The 14,302-nt window shown below is 39.4% G+C and overlaps 1 protein-coding gene across 1 annotated transcript in view; it reads left to right on the forward strand.

Moving 5' to 3' along the window:
* Nucleotides 1–12,063: 12,063 nt before the first annotated feature.
* ARB2A (ARB2 cotranscriptional regulator A) overlaps nt 12,064–14,302 on the forward strand; it is a 427,333-nt gene continuing 425,094 nt past the window's right edge. Inside the window, exon 1 of the mRNA XM_080803670.1 lies at nt 12,064–12,214. The gene's annotated coding sequence lies outside the window, so the exon portion shown is untranslated. The remainder of the gene's footprint in view (nt 12,215–14,302) is intronic.

Here is a 14,302-nt window from a genome sequence, read left to right on the forward strand (position 1 = left end):
TGGGCTAAAAGGATGATGGGCTTAAGGAGGGCACTTGTGTTGAGCACTGGGTGTTACATGTCAGTGATGATCACTAGATTCTATTCTTGAAACTAATACTAACTACACTGCATGTTAATTAATTTGAATTTAAATACAACCCTGGAAGGAAAAGTAAAGATCTTTATCAAAAACTCTAAAAAAAGAAAACAATAGCATTTCCAAGTGTTTAGTAGCATAGTAGTAATGTGTGACTGCATGTCTAAGTACTGATCAATAAGATGTAAACAGGGGCGTGTGGGTGGCTCAGTGGGTTAAAGACTCTGCCTTTCAGCTCAGGTCATGATCCCAGGGTCCTGGGATTGAGCCCCGCATTGGGCTCTCTGCTCAGCAGAGAGCCTGCTTCCCTCCCCCCTCTCTCTCTGCCTGCCTTTCTGCCTACATGTGATCTCTGTCTGTCAACTAAATAAATAAAATCTTTTAAAAAATAATTAAAAAAATAAGATATAAACAAAAATGGTGCAAGCAACTTCTCACAAATTCTCATGGGGTATTTTTTCTCTTCCTTCTGGTTGGGTTGTGAGCATAATAACAGAAACTGGAGTAGCCATTTTGGCACATGATAACTTGACAGAACGACAAAAATATAGAAACTTGGGTCACTGACCGTAAAGCCATAAAAGTCCTAGGGTGCCTACACTTAGGTGAATGAGAAATGAACTTCCATCTTGCTTAAACTGGTTATTTGGGTTTTTTAAATCACAAACAGCAAATTCTTAATATCTTAACATATGATATGGGAACAAAAATATCATATAATGAACCCTAAGGTTACACTGTGCCTCTAAGAAAGGTTAAAATTGGATAAATTGGATAAAATTAGGAGTGGGGGAGTGGTGCAGAAAAACAGACCAGGAGGGAAATTCTCCTACATAACAAAACCCTTCTTAGTTAGATAACTGGGGAAGACTTCAACTTACCTCTGTCTTTTAGCCCTACAGCCTTGAGGGCACTTCCTAAATGGCCTTATCTACTGACTCAGAGCCACGGTTTCCCCTTCTTGTTTATAAAATATACTTCTATATACAGAAGAATATACCAAAAAAACCACAAAACAACACTATGATACTTACTGAGATGGACTTTAAAAAGACTTCTCCCAAGGCTTGGGAGAAGATGGACAGTCACGTTATAAAGCAAGTATAGGAAAATGTTAACAGTATAACATAGGAGGTAGAGATACATGCATGTGTCTACTGTACTATTCTTTTAACCTTCTGTATGCCTGTAGATTTTCATGATAAAATAATGGAAAGAAAAACATTCTAGTTACTGCTTGTCAACATAACCCATTTTACAAAGACATAAACAGAAAGCCAGCAATCACCAAACCAATACACTTAAAGGATCATGACAAACAATATCCAACCTTAGAGAAAAAAAGTGATGGTTCAGGAAACAGAAAAGAACTTTCTGATGATACTACAGAACATAAAATAGCACTCTTCTATGAAAAAAAAGCAATCAGAAAATAAATATTTCTTGAAAATTAAAAATAAATATCTGAGCCTTCAAAAACATTCATTGACTAAAAACTGGCATGGTCATCTGGAATTTAAGTAACACTGAGTTAAAACTTACTGAGTAGAATACACCAGTCTAAGCTCCTCACACATCAGTGCCACCATCATCATTCATTTGGATGAACCCAACAGCCTCCCAAATTATCTACATACTTCTACACCAACCCCTTTCAGTCAATTCTTAGAGGTGCCATAGCGATCCTTTTACAATCAGATTATGTTTCTCCTCTATTCAACGTTCTCCAGGACTCCCCTTTTAATTCAGAGCAAAAAGTCTTTCAAAGTAGCCTACAAGTTCTAGTCTTCTGCTTTCACCAATCCCTCTTTCCTCTATGATTACACATTCTACTCTTCTTTCCTTTCTCCCCTCCAGCCACACTGGCTTCCTTAGAACCTCTTAAATATGCCAGGCACATGCCAACCTCCATGCTTTTGTTCTAGTTTTTTCACCACAGATAGGTTTCACCTTTTCTAGGCCTACATACAAACGAATTTAAATAGTATGTACTTTTTCATGTGAGGCTTCTTTCACTGGGCATTTTTTTTAAGGTTTTATTTATTTATTTGACAGAGAGAGAGAGAGCACAAGTAGGCAGAGAGGCAGGCAGAGGGAGAGGGGGAAGCAGGCTCCCTGCTGAGCAGAGAGTCCAATGTGGGGCTTGATCCCAGGACCCTGAGACAATGACCTGAGCTGAAGGCAGCGGCTTAACCCACTGAGCCACCCAGGTGCCCCTCACTGGGCATGTTTTGAGATTTATTCATATTGTATATATCAGTGGCTTGTTCCTTTCTATTGCTGAATACAGGTATATACCTCAGTGGTACTGAAGGTTCGGTTCTAGACCACAACAAAGCAAATGTCACAATAAAGTGAGTTAAATGGATTTGTTGGTTTCCTAGTACATAAACTTATATTTACAGTATACTGTAGTCTACTAAGTGTACAACAGCATTATGTCTAAAAATGTACATATGTTAATTAACATGTTATTGCTAAAAAATGCTAACCATTATTTGAGCTTTCATTGAGTCATAATCTCTATGCTAGAGGAAGGTCCTGCCTCCATGTTGATGGCTGCTGACTGACTGATCAGGGAGATAACTGCTAAAGGTTGGGGTCTTATTTCTCAAAATAGGACAATGAAGTATGTATCATGGACTCCTTTCGCAAATAAGTTCTTTGTAGCAGATGATGTTGATAGTGTTATACACACAGAACTTTTTTTTTTTAAGATTTTATTTATTTATTTATTTGACAGAGAGAGAGAGAGAGAGAGATCACAAGTAGGCAGAAAGGCAGGCAGAGACAGAGGGGGAAGCAGGCTCCCCACTGAGCAGAGAGCCCAATGCAGGGCTTGATCCCAGGACCCTGAGACCATGACCTGAGCCAAAGGCAGAGGCTTTAACCCACTGAGCCACCCAGGCACCCCTACACAGAACTTCTTTTAACTGGAGTTAATCCTCTCAAACCCTATTGCTGCTTATCAACTAAGTTCATGTAATAATCTAAATCCTTTGTTGTCTTTTCAAAAGTCTTCATAGCATCTTCACCAAGAGTATATTTCATCTAAAGAAATTACTTTCTTTGCTTATGCTTAAGAAGCAATTCCCCATCTGTTAAAATGTTATCATGAGATTGCAACAGTTCAGTCCTATCTCCAGGCTCCACTTCTAGTTCTCTTGCCATTTCCACCACACCTGCAGTTACTCCCTCCACTAAATTTTGGGTGCCTCTAAGTCAACCATGGAATCAACTTCTTCCAAACTCCTGTTCTTGTAGATATTTTTACCTTTTCCCCACATATCATGATGTTCTTTACGGGCATCCAGAATGGTGAATCCTTCCCAGAAAGTTTTCAAATGACTTTGCCCAGATCCATCAGAGAAATCCCTATTTATGGCAGCTATAGCCTTAAGAAATGCATTTCCCATGTACCATTTGAAAGGTGAAACTGCTCTTTGATCCATGGGTTAAAGAATGGATGTTGTGTTAGTAAGCTTGAAAACATTAATTTTGTTGAATATCTCTGCTGCCAGAATTCTTGGATGATCAGGTGCATTGTCAAAAAAACCATAATATTTTGAAAAAATCTTTTCTTTTTTTTTTTTTTTTTCCCTGAGCAGGTGTGAAGAGTGGACTTAAAATATTCAGTAAGCCATGGTGTAAATACATTGCCATCATCCAGGGTTTGTAGTTCTATTTATAGAACATAGGCAGAATAGATTTAATATAACTCTTAAGGGCCCAAGGATTTTCAGAATGGCAAATAAGCGTTGACTTCAACTTAAAGTAACCAGCTGCATGGCCCCTAATAAGGGAATCAGACTGACTGCTCTTGGAAGCTTTGAAGCCAGGCATTGACTTCTCTCTAGCTATAAAGTCCCAAATACCATCTACTTCCAGTATAAGGCTGAGAACAAAGAAAATCTGTTGTTTAGTATAAACACCATCATGAATTATCTTAGCTAGATCTTTCAATAATTTGCTGTCTCACCTTGAACTTTTATGTTATAGAGATGGCTTTTTTCCTTAAACCTCATGAACGAACATTTACTAGCTTCCAACTTGTCTTCTGCTGCTTCCTTACTTCTCTCAACCTTCATAGAATTGAGGACAGTTAGGGTTTTGCCCTTGTGTAGGTTTTGGATTGAGGGAATGTTACGGCTGATGTGATCTTCTATCCAGACCACTAAAATTTCCTCCATATTAGCAAGAAGGCAGTTTCACTTTCTTATCATTTGTGTTTGTCCTGGAGTAGGAAGACCTTTTAATTTCCTTCAAGATCTTTTCCTTTGCCTTCACAACTTGTCTAACCGTTTGACCCAAGAGGCCTAGCTTTCAGCCTATCTTGGTTTTCAGCATGCCTTCTTTACTGAGCTTAATCATTTCTAGCTTTTGATTTAAAGTGAGAGATGTGCAATTCCTCCTTTCACTTTAACACTTAAAGGCCACTGTAGGCTTATTAATTGGCTTAATTTCACTATTCTTGTGTCTCAGGGAATACAGCCATCTGAGGAGAGGGAGAAATTGGAATGGTTGGTTGATGGAGCAATCAGAAGACACAGAACATTTATCAATTAAGCTCACAGTCTTAAATGGACATGGTTTGCGGCACCCAAAACAATTACAATAGTAACATCAAAGATCACTAATCACAGATCACCATAACCAATATAATAATGAAGAAGTTTAAAGTAATTGCTAGAATTACCAAAATGTGATGTTATGAACGGAGCAAATACTGTTGGAAAAATGCTGTTAACAGACTTGTTCAAAGCACGGCTGCAATAGGACTTTCAATTTGTAAAAATGCATTCTTTTCAAAGCACAATAAAGTGAGGTATGCCTGTAGTATTCTATTACATGAATACAACAAGATTTGTTTATTTATACCCCAATCTGATGGACACTTGGCCTATTTATAGTTTGGGGCTATTATGAATAAAACTTCTATGAACATGCTTACACATCTTAATTTAATTATTGGCTTTTTAGCTATATCTCTGCATTTTTTTTCCAGTGGTTCCTCTAAGTATTAAACATATACCCTTAACTTTCTATAGCGTTTAGGTCCATTTACTTCTTACCTCATCCTGCCATATGTAATACAGCTTTCACATGTATTACAACAACAGATCTAATAAGCCTCACCAATGTTAAAATTTTTGTTCTAAAGTTCTATGTATCTTAATGAAATTAAGAGGAAAACTAACATATTTACTGAGGTGTTTTTTTTTTTTTATTTCTGATGCTACTTCAAGATCCTAACTTCCGTATGGTTTTATTTCCCCTCCATTAGCACTTCTTGAAGATCTGCTTGTGATAAATGTTTATTCCACCATTATTGAAGGTATTTCACTAGATGTAGAATTCTGGACTGATTACGTTTTTATTTGAGCACTTGTAAGATGATCCAATCTCTTCTGGCTTCCACTGTTTCTGATAACAGTGTTCATACGGATTGTTCTATATACAACTGTCATTTTATTCTGTATGCTTTTGAAATTTTTTTTTTTTTTACGATTTTATTTATTTGACAGAGAGAGACACAGCAAGAGAGGGAACACAAGCAGGGGGAGTGGGATAGGGAGAAGCAAGCCCCACTGAGCAGGAAGCTGGATGCAGGGCTCAATCCCAGGATCCTGGGATCATGACCTGAGCCTAAGGCAGACGCTTAACGACTGAGCCACCCAGGCACCCCTAAAATCTATGTTGTTTTTGAGAAATCTGTGATATGAATAGGTAGGACACATTTGTATTAATCTATCTCCAAGTTCATTGACTCCTTCCTCAGAATCTCCATTCTGCTGTTAGGCCCAAACAGTGAATTTTTAAAAATTTCATATTACTGGGGAGCCTGGGTGGCTCAGTGGGTTAAAGCCTCTGCCTTCGGCTCGGGTCATGATCTCAGGGTCCTGGGATCGAGCCCCGCATCGGGCTCTCCACTCAGCGGGGAGCCTGACTCCTCCTTTCCCTCTGCCTGCCTCTCTGCCTACTTGTGATCTCCACGTGTCAAATAAATAAATAAATCTTTAAAAAAAATTTTCATATTACTTTTCCATAACAGAATTTCCATTTGGTTATTATACTTCTCATGTCTCTGCTGAGATTTCCTGTATTTTCATTCTGTATGAGCATACTTTCCTCTCTGACATTAAGCATAGTTGTAGTAGCTTTTTAAAGTCTTGTTTGATGACTCCAACAATGAGTCATCTTGAGATCAGTTCCACTGTGTCTTTTCTCTTCTGAATGGTAACTGTGCTGGGGGAGTCTTTAGGGCCACGCCTACCTTTGGACATTAACTAGAACTCACAGGATTCATTACATACTTGTACTCATAGCTAGGATTTATTACAGTATGTAGTGTGTGTGTAATAAAGAAGGGTCATTTTAAGGATGTGGCAACGTATCTTAAAAGCCTACTGACCACATTTAACATCCAATATATCAAGTTTCAGTGAATACTGAGAGGGAGAATAAGTTTCTGAGGGCATTTGAGAATAACCAAGTTGCCCACAACAGCAACATCAATACATAAAAGGATTACAATGAAGAAGTTAGTTAGTTATTGTAAAGAATCAGAAATAGAGAACTTCAGACTAGATATAAGCTGGAAGGGAAAGTTAATAAAAGAGGAAAAGTACCAGGAACAGATTGAAGAATTACTTGGTACTAATATCCCAATGAGAAAGTACCATTCCAACCTTGAAAACATGATTTTTATAAATATTGTATAACATTTTAAACTTTATAATTTCTGTAACATAAATATTTGGATGTAACTGATATATTCAATGTGCAGCACTTGGGGGATGTGTGGTAACAAGCCGTAAAACCTAGATTTTCTCCTACTACTACTACCCAAACCTGTTTTATCAGATCTTCTTCCCCATCCCTGGATTTTATGCTAGGCATGCATTATGGCTTTTCTGATCACAGTAGGAGATTTTCAAATGTCTAATTTTTAGTTATTTAAAAGTCCAATATGCTCTTGAAGCCACTTTAAATGTTTTCCATTCTTTGCCCCATTGCTTCCTTCCTTTATTTAATGTTTTGTCTTCCACTCTTTTTAAGCAGTTGCCCTAGAGGATGCAATATACATTTATAACTTATCTAAGCCCACTTTCAAATTAACACTAAACACCTTCATGGGTAGTGAAAATGCAGAGTATTTTCAATTCCTCCCTCCTGTCCTTTGTAACACTGCAGTCATTCATTTTACTTATCCACAAGCTCTAATTATAGAATACAACACTGACAGTATTATTTTGTCAGATCAATTTAGAATAAGAAAAATAGATTTAATTTTACCTTTATTCCTTCTCTAAAACTTTTTTTTTCCAAGTAGAACCAAGTTTCCAACCTATAACATTTCCATTTCTTTGAAGAACTTCTTTTAACATTTCTTGCAGTTCAGATCCACTGATGACAGTCTCCCTCCATTTTTGTTTGTCTAAAAAAGTATTTTTCTTTTGCCTTTTTAAGAATAATTTCACTGGATATCAAATTCTGTGTTTTTTTTTTTTCCTTCCAACACTTTAAATATTTCACTCTACTCTCTTCTTGCATAGTTTCTGAAGATAAGTCCAATTTAATTCTTTTTTTTTTTAAAGATTTTATTTATTTATTTGACAGAGATCACAAGTAGGCAGAGAGGCAGGCAGAGAGAGAGGAGGAAGCAGGCTTCCCGCTGAGCAGAGAGCCGGATGCAGGGCTAGATCCCAGGACCCTGGGACCACAACCCAAGCCAAAGGCAGAGGCTTCAACCCACTGAGCCACCCAGGCGCCCCAAGTCCAATTTAATTCTTACCCCTTTTTCTCTGTAGGCAAGGTTCCCCCGCACCCACCCCCCAGCTTCATGATTTTTTACTTTCAGAATATACATGTCCAGGTATAGATTTTTTAGTATTTATCCAGTTTGCAGTTTTCTATGGTTCCTGGATCTGTGGGTTTTGTGTCTGCATTAAGAAAATTTTTAGAAAATTCTGTCACTATTTCTTCGAATAATTCTTTTCTTTCTTTCTTTCTTACTTCTTCTAGGTTTCCTATTATGCCAATGTTACACATTTTGTCATTTCCACAGAGTACTTGGATATTGTTATTTTTTTTCTTTGCATTTCAGTCTTATAAACCTTCTATTGACACATTTTCAACCTACATTCTCTCCTTGTCTGTGTTCAGTATACTTATGAGCCAATCAAAGCTATTTTTCATTTCTGTTCATGTGTTTTCATTTTCTAGCATTTCCTCTGGATTCATCCTTAGTGTTTTCATTTCTCTGTTTACAGTCCCCTTCTGTTCCTACATGTTGTCCATTCCCCCACCCACTTCAAAGACTAGAGTGGGATGGGGTTATTTTTAGTGCTCTAGATTGCTAAACCTCCAGTTGGTTAGGTAAAATAGTTTCCCTTAATGGCAGGGTGATAAGGAAAACAGACAGTTCTAGGCATATTTCAAAATGGTCACTTTTCCTCTTCCCCAGACAGAAGAGGATTTTTCTCCTATCTTCACAGTGAGAACCTGGCGGAGCTTCTAGAGGTAAAATTCAGGAAAATGTGGGTGGTCTCCCTTCCCCCAAAAGGGGAACCAGTTGAACTTTTTAACTCTAAAGCTAGTCCATGAGTTTAAATTCTCATGGTGGTCCACAATGAGCTTCCAGCAATTTATCAATTACAGTTTAGGGTGTTCCTACCCACACTGACTCCTGCTGCCAACTTCTGCTCCCTCTAAGCTGTGCTCTTTAAATACCTATCTGTCTCTCCTTTTTGGGGGTCAATAACTTTCCTGCTGACCTCAGTCTTTCATGGATTTAGAAAAGAGTTGATGATTTTTAGTTTGTTCAGGTTTTTCTTTTTTTTTTTTTTTTTAAAGATTTTATCTATTCATTTGACAGAGAGAGAGCACAAGTAGGCAGAGGCAGGCAGAGAGAGGAGGAAACAGGCTCCCCGCTGAGCAGAAAGCCCGATGTGGGGCTCGATCCCAGGACCCTGGGACCACGCCCCGAGCCGAAGGCAGAGGCTTTAACCCACTGAGCCACCCAGACGCCCCATGTTCAGGTTTTTCTTATTGTGAGGATGAAGTGTCTGACCTCTAAGCTCCAAACTCTTCACATATCGAACTGGAAACCTCTAACTTACTTCAAGTGTCCTCTTTCCTAGCATAGGTCTGACCTAAGAATATGACTGGGAGGAAGAGGGTAAATCGGTTTTGTCTTGGTTCCTCCACCTTTTACTTCTATATGTCCCACACTCATTCTGTTGCCTTGAAGTCCATTAGCATCAGCTTAGGGATGGGGGAAGAAAAGGCTATTGTAAAGGAAAATAATGGTGCCCTCTGTAACAACTGCCTAAAAGCTGCCTAAAAACAACTGCTGACGCTTTTGTACATTTTGGAGATTCACCCAAATTCTGGAACTCCAACACTGCCATTGCCAGATGCACAGAATGAATGCTCCAGCCAGCATGTCAAATTTCCATGCAGATCCTCTCCTGGTGGCTTACTTCATACAACTTCATTCTGCTCCCTGGTTGCTTTTCCTTTCTTTCATTCTACTGGAAACACTTCTTTTTCAAAACAATTCTAGTAATGGTACAAGTTGAAATGTGTTCCCTTGAAAAGATACGATACAATAAAGTCCTAAGCCCATTACCTCACAAATGACATTATTTGGAAATAAGGCCATTAGATAATCAAGCTAAAATGAGGTCATTGGGGTATACCCTAATGCAATATGATTAGAGTCCCTATACAATGGCAAACATTTGGATGCAAAGACAATACACAGGGAGAATGCCATGACAAGATACAAGTAGAGATTGGGATAATGCATCTATAAGCCAAGGGACATCAAAGATTCCAGCAAACCACCAGATCCCAGAAGAGGGGTATGGAAGAAAATTTCCCTCCAGTGTTCAGAAAGAACCACATTGGCTACACTTTCACCTTGAACTTCTAACTTCCAGAAATGTGAGGCAGTTAATTTTTTGTTGTGAAGCCACCTAGTTTAAGGTACTTTGTTATTGGTGGCCCTTGAAAATGAATACAACAGCCATGTACGAACATGTCTACTAGCTGTTGGGAAAACGTGACAGTTTTTATCTCTTTGTCATCACCGGCACCCTCAGTTGGTCTCTTCCCTTTAAGTAGTTCCAGGCAAGAGAGCTGGGTAATCTCACCTTTGGGACTGCCATTTCCCAAACTCCAAGGTTACTGGCCAAGCCTCACCCCCACCACATCTCCAAATCTCTTACAACCCTCCTTCTCAGTGGCAGCAAAGAGGGACCAGGGGCCAGACAGATCATGTAGTACCTTAGAGTTTTATGAAAACAATTTTTTATTTTCTTCTACTTGAGTAAAGAAGGTCTTTAAAGTTTTGCCCAGGAAAGTAACAAATTCTGACATGTATTTTGGAAGCATTTTTACAGCTGCCAAATGGAGGCTAGACTGTAGGAAGGCAAAAAAAAAGAAGCTTGCAGAACAATTAAGAGGCAATTACAGCATCCACTGAGTAGCAGAATAATGCTGTATAGGTGTTGAGAACTAATTAGGTTCAGCATACCCTTTGAAAAAAGAGCCAACAGATTTTGCTGAGGGATTGGACATGGAATGTTAGAGAAAGAGGAATCAGAGGATAAACTGAACAATTTTAAGAATCCAATGCCACTTACTGAGATGGAGAGATATGCAATAGGAAACAGGTTTTGAAGGTAGAAGATAGAGTCTGAAATGCATATTAAATATCCTAGTAATATGTGGAATAAGAAGTTGGATATGTGAGTATAATAATCATAGAAGTCAGGGCTGGATGTGGGTATTTGGAAGCCATCAGCATAGTGAACTTATGTAAGACGGTGAAGGAAACAAATGAGATCACCTGGGGAATGAGGAGAGATAAAGAAGGGAATAGGTTTGGAGCATAATCACGTTTAGAAATCAGGAAGAGGGGCACCTGGGTGGCTCAGTCCACTAAGCTACTGCTCTTCAGCCCAGGTCATGATCCCGGGGTCTTGGGATCCAGCCCAGTGTTGGGTTCTCTGCTCTGTGGGGAGCCTGCTTCTCCCTCTCCTTCTGCCTGTGCTCTCTCTCTGCGTCAAACAGATATATAAAATCTTAAAAAAGAAAGAAAGAAATCAGGAAGAATCAAGCAAAGGAAAATCAAAAGAGCACCATGATTTCACAATAGTCAAACGAAAAATGTGTATCAAGTTTCAAGTAAAAAGATGTAATTAACTGTGTCAAATGATGCTGAATGGTTAATCCTCTTGGATTTCTGATTGTTTAAATGCCCGGATATCGACAAACTTTCTAACATTTCAACTACCTAAGAGGTCTCACATTCAAGTGTGGATAAGAATTAAAGATCTAGACTTTATTTTTAACATTATGTATTCTGTACTTTGTGGGCCATTTAAATGATTTTCATGAGCAATTTTTGCTACCAAGAATTTCCCCACAAAGGCTGCGTTTAGAACCAAAGTCCTCTTAGTCATGTGACTACAGGTTTCCATAAATGTTTCTCATTCATCCCACTAGTAACTCAGGAAATAGGAAAAAAGCAGGTGAGGGAACTTAACCTTAATTTCCTACTTTATAAGTCGTATTTTGAAGTAAATTTAACCTTCGAAATCTAGAAGTTTCGACCTTCTCTCTTTTCTGGAGCTGAATGGAGTGGGTAAAGTATGAATAAAACACAAGGGGAGAGTAGGCAATTGGCTGCATGGACAGTCTCGCAACTGCTTTTTAATTTTCTTGGAGAACGAGGCTTCAAGGTGGCCCCGTCCTCAAGGCTACTCAGGGAGTGGAGTCTCCCGCTTTATAAAAAAGGGTAAAGGAAAAGGCGACCAAGGCCCGCGGAGAAAGAATAGAACAACTCTTACCTCCCACAAGCCTCACTCTCCCAGCCCACCTAGCTTCACAGGAACCAATTTAGCGACCACGCTCCGCCCATTTCCGGATTGTCGCAGACGCCGTCGCGTGCGCAATGACGTTTCAGTTGCCCGCGGACCCCGGAAGTGCGGCTCGAACTTGGTCGGGGCGCGGATCCCGAGAGGGAAAGTCATAACAACCGCACGAGGGAGTTCGTCTGGCGAGCTGGAAGGCCACGCCTCCTCCCGACTCCCCCCGCAGCCCTGTAGCTGGGGGCAGAGCTCAGGTAGGACCTGCGTTTGCGGGGATATGAGCTCCGGGGGCAGGCCCGGGCGGAAATCAGAGGAAGGGGATGGCCTGGTCGGTCTCGGGCTGGGATCGTTAGCCCCGGGGCCGCAGGCTGCCCACATCTCACACTGCGTGCCCTGCGCACAGGTGTCCCCAATTCTGGGACACCGCCGAAGGGCAGGTTCCCTCAGCCGTTTTTATTTATGAGGCGGGGCAGGACACGTGCGTTCCCTGGTTGACTGTCCTTACAAATGAACATGTGGGGCTCGGTGAGCCCTAGAGACCATAGAGTAATGGGCCCCTGTATGCTTTCTCAGGAGGGACGGTATTTATTGTCTGATTAAACATTTTTTTCTACAAAAATTATAATCAACGGTGGAAGCTTTACCAGATGTCATTAACTGCAGGCAGAAAATTAAAGTGCAGTTACAAAAAATCTCTCAAAACTTGTAAAATGTATGTATGGGGGCTGGTGGGACATTTGGGTTTTTAAACTTTTGACTTTAAAATAAATTTAGGGGTGTATTGGAAGCATGTTTTACTCTTTCATATCCAGAGTTTTAACATTCTTCTCATGCTGCAGAGTGTGTATCTCTTGGGCCAAGAATTGGTTACTTAATTTTTGTCTATATTTATTAACAACTAGTGTTCTTGAATTTGTGTATTTCCCTACCTCTGAGAAGTTGTAGAGGGAAAAATTCTGTGGTTTTCAGACTAGCAAGTGCCTCCTAATGTTTATTAAAACAGATGCAGTGCAATGTTTATTACGCAATACATGGTATCTTTTTGTTTTAAAGCAGTGTTAGAGATAAATTCTGTATCCTTGTACTTTATTGCGTATCGTGAGGTTATAGTGTATTCACTTAGGATATTTAGAAACTGTGAGAGGAAGCACTGTTTGAAGTGTCTAATTAAGGTATTATTGTCAGTGCTGGTACCAGGCTTCTATCTGACTTTTAAAACTAGGTGTTCCACTTTAATCATTCCTACTCTGGATGGCTTTGAGGCAGTGGCTGGTGGCTGTTGGAAGGGTGGAGATGGTAGAAGTGTACCAAGACCAAGAGGAAAATATAATTTTATGCTGTGAGCATCCATCTGTTTATTCATTTAACAAGTATTTATTGGCCACCCTCAACACCTCAACAACACTTGTGCCAAGTGGTGTTGTAGGTGATGGGGGTACAGTAGGGAACAAAATAGACAAAGTCCTTGTGCTCCTGGAATTTACTCGCGGTAGATGGAGAAAAAGATTAGCAAGTAAATGTATATATCAGGTAGTGATAAAAACTGTGAAGAAAATAAAGCTCTTTATGGGGAGTGAGAATTACAGAGAATACTATTTTACACAGGATTTTCAAGCTTAGCCTCTCTGATAAAGGAACATATAGTAGACATCTAAATGAAATGAGAGAGTGAGCTCTCTGCAGGTTGTGGGGATGGGTGTTTTAGTGTAGCAAAACGTGGTGAGGCAAGGGTATGTTTGGTATATCCGAGAATAGCAATGATGGAGGCGTTAGGGTTTAAGAATCTCGAAAATGAGTGTTTATTCAGTGGTTTGGTGTGTGCATGAGAGATCTTACTTATTGACAGACTGTTGTTGTTGTTGTTGTTTTATCTTTCCCAGATAGATCTCTATGAGGAGAATCTGAAGTCCTTAAATATTTAGAGATGTTTCCACTCCGTTGACACTAATGCAGTTAAACACCATTTACTTTTAGTTAATAAATTACTTGTGCTATCTGTTTTAGTCAGATAAGGTTCACACAGTAGCCATGGATAAGTAAATATCAAGTACTTTCCTGACCTATTGTAAACTTTACTTTTCATTCATCTTTTTTATTCTGGTAAAATACACATAACATAAAATTTACCATTTTAAACTGTATATATGAGTGGTACTAAGTACACTCACACTATTAGGCAATCATCACCGTCATCCCTCTCCAGAACTTTTCATCTTCCTCAACTGAAAATCCATACACTTTAAACATTAACTCTCTGTTCTCCCTTCCCTTTAGCCTCTCACAACCACCAGTTTACTTTCTGTCTCTGAATATCCTGTCTCTACTCAAGGTTGACTCGTATG

The sequence above is a fragment of the Martes martes genome (genome assembly GCF_963455335.1).
Source record: "Martes martes genome assembly, chromosome: 5".
NCBI classification, from domain to species: Eukaryota; Metazoa; Chordata; class Mammalia; order Carnivora; family Mustelidae; genus Martes; species Martes martes.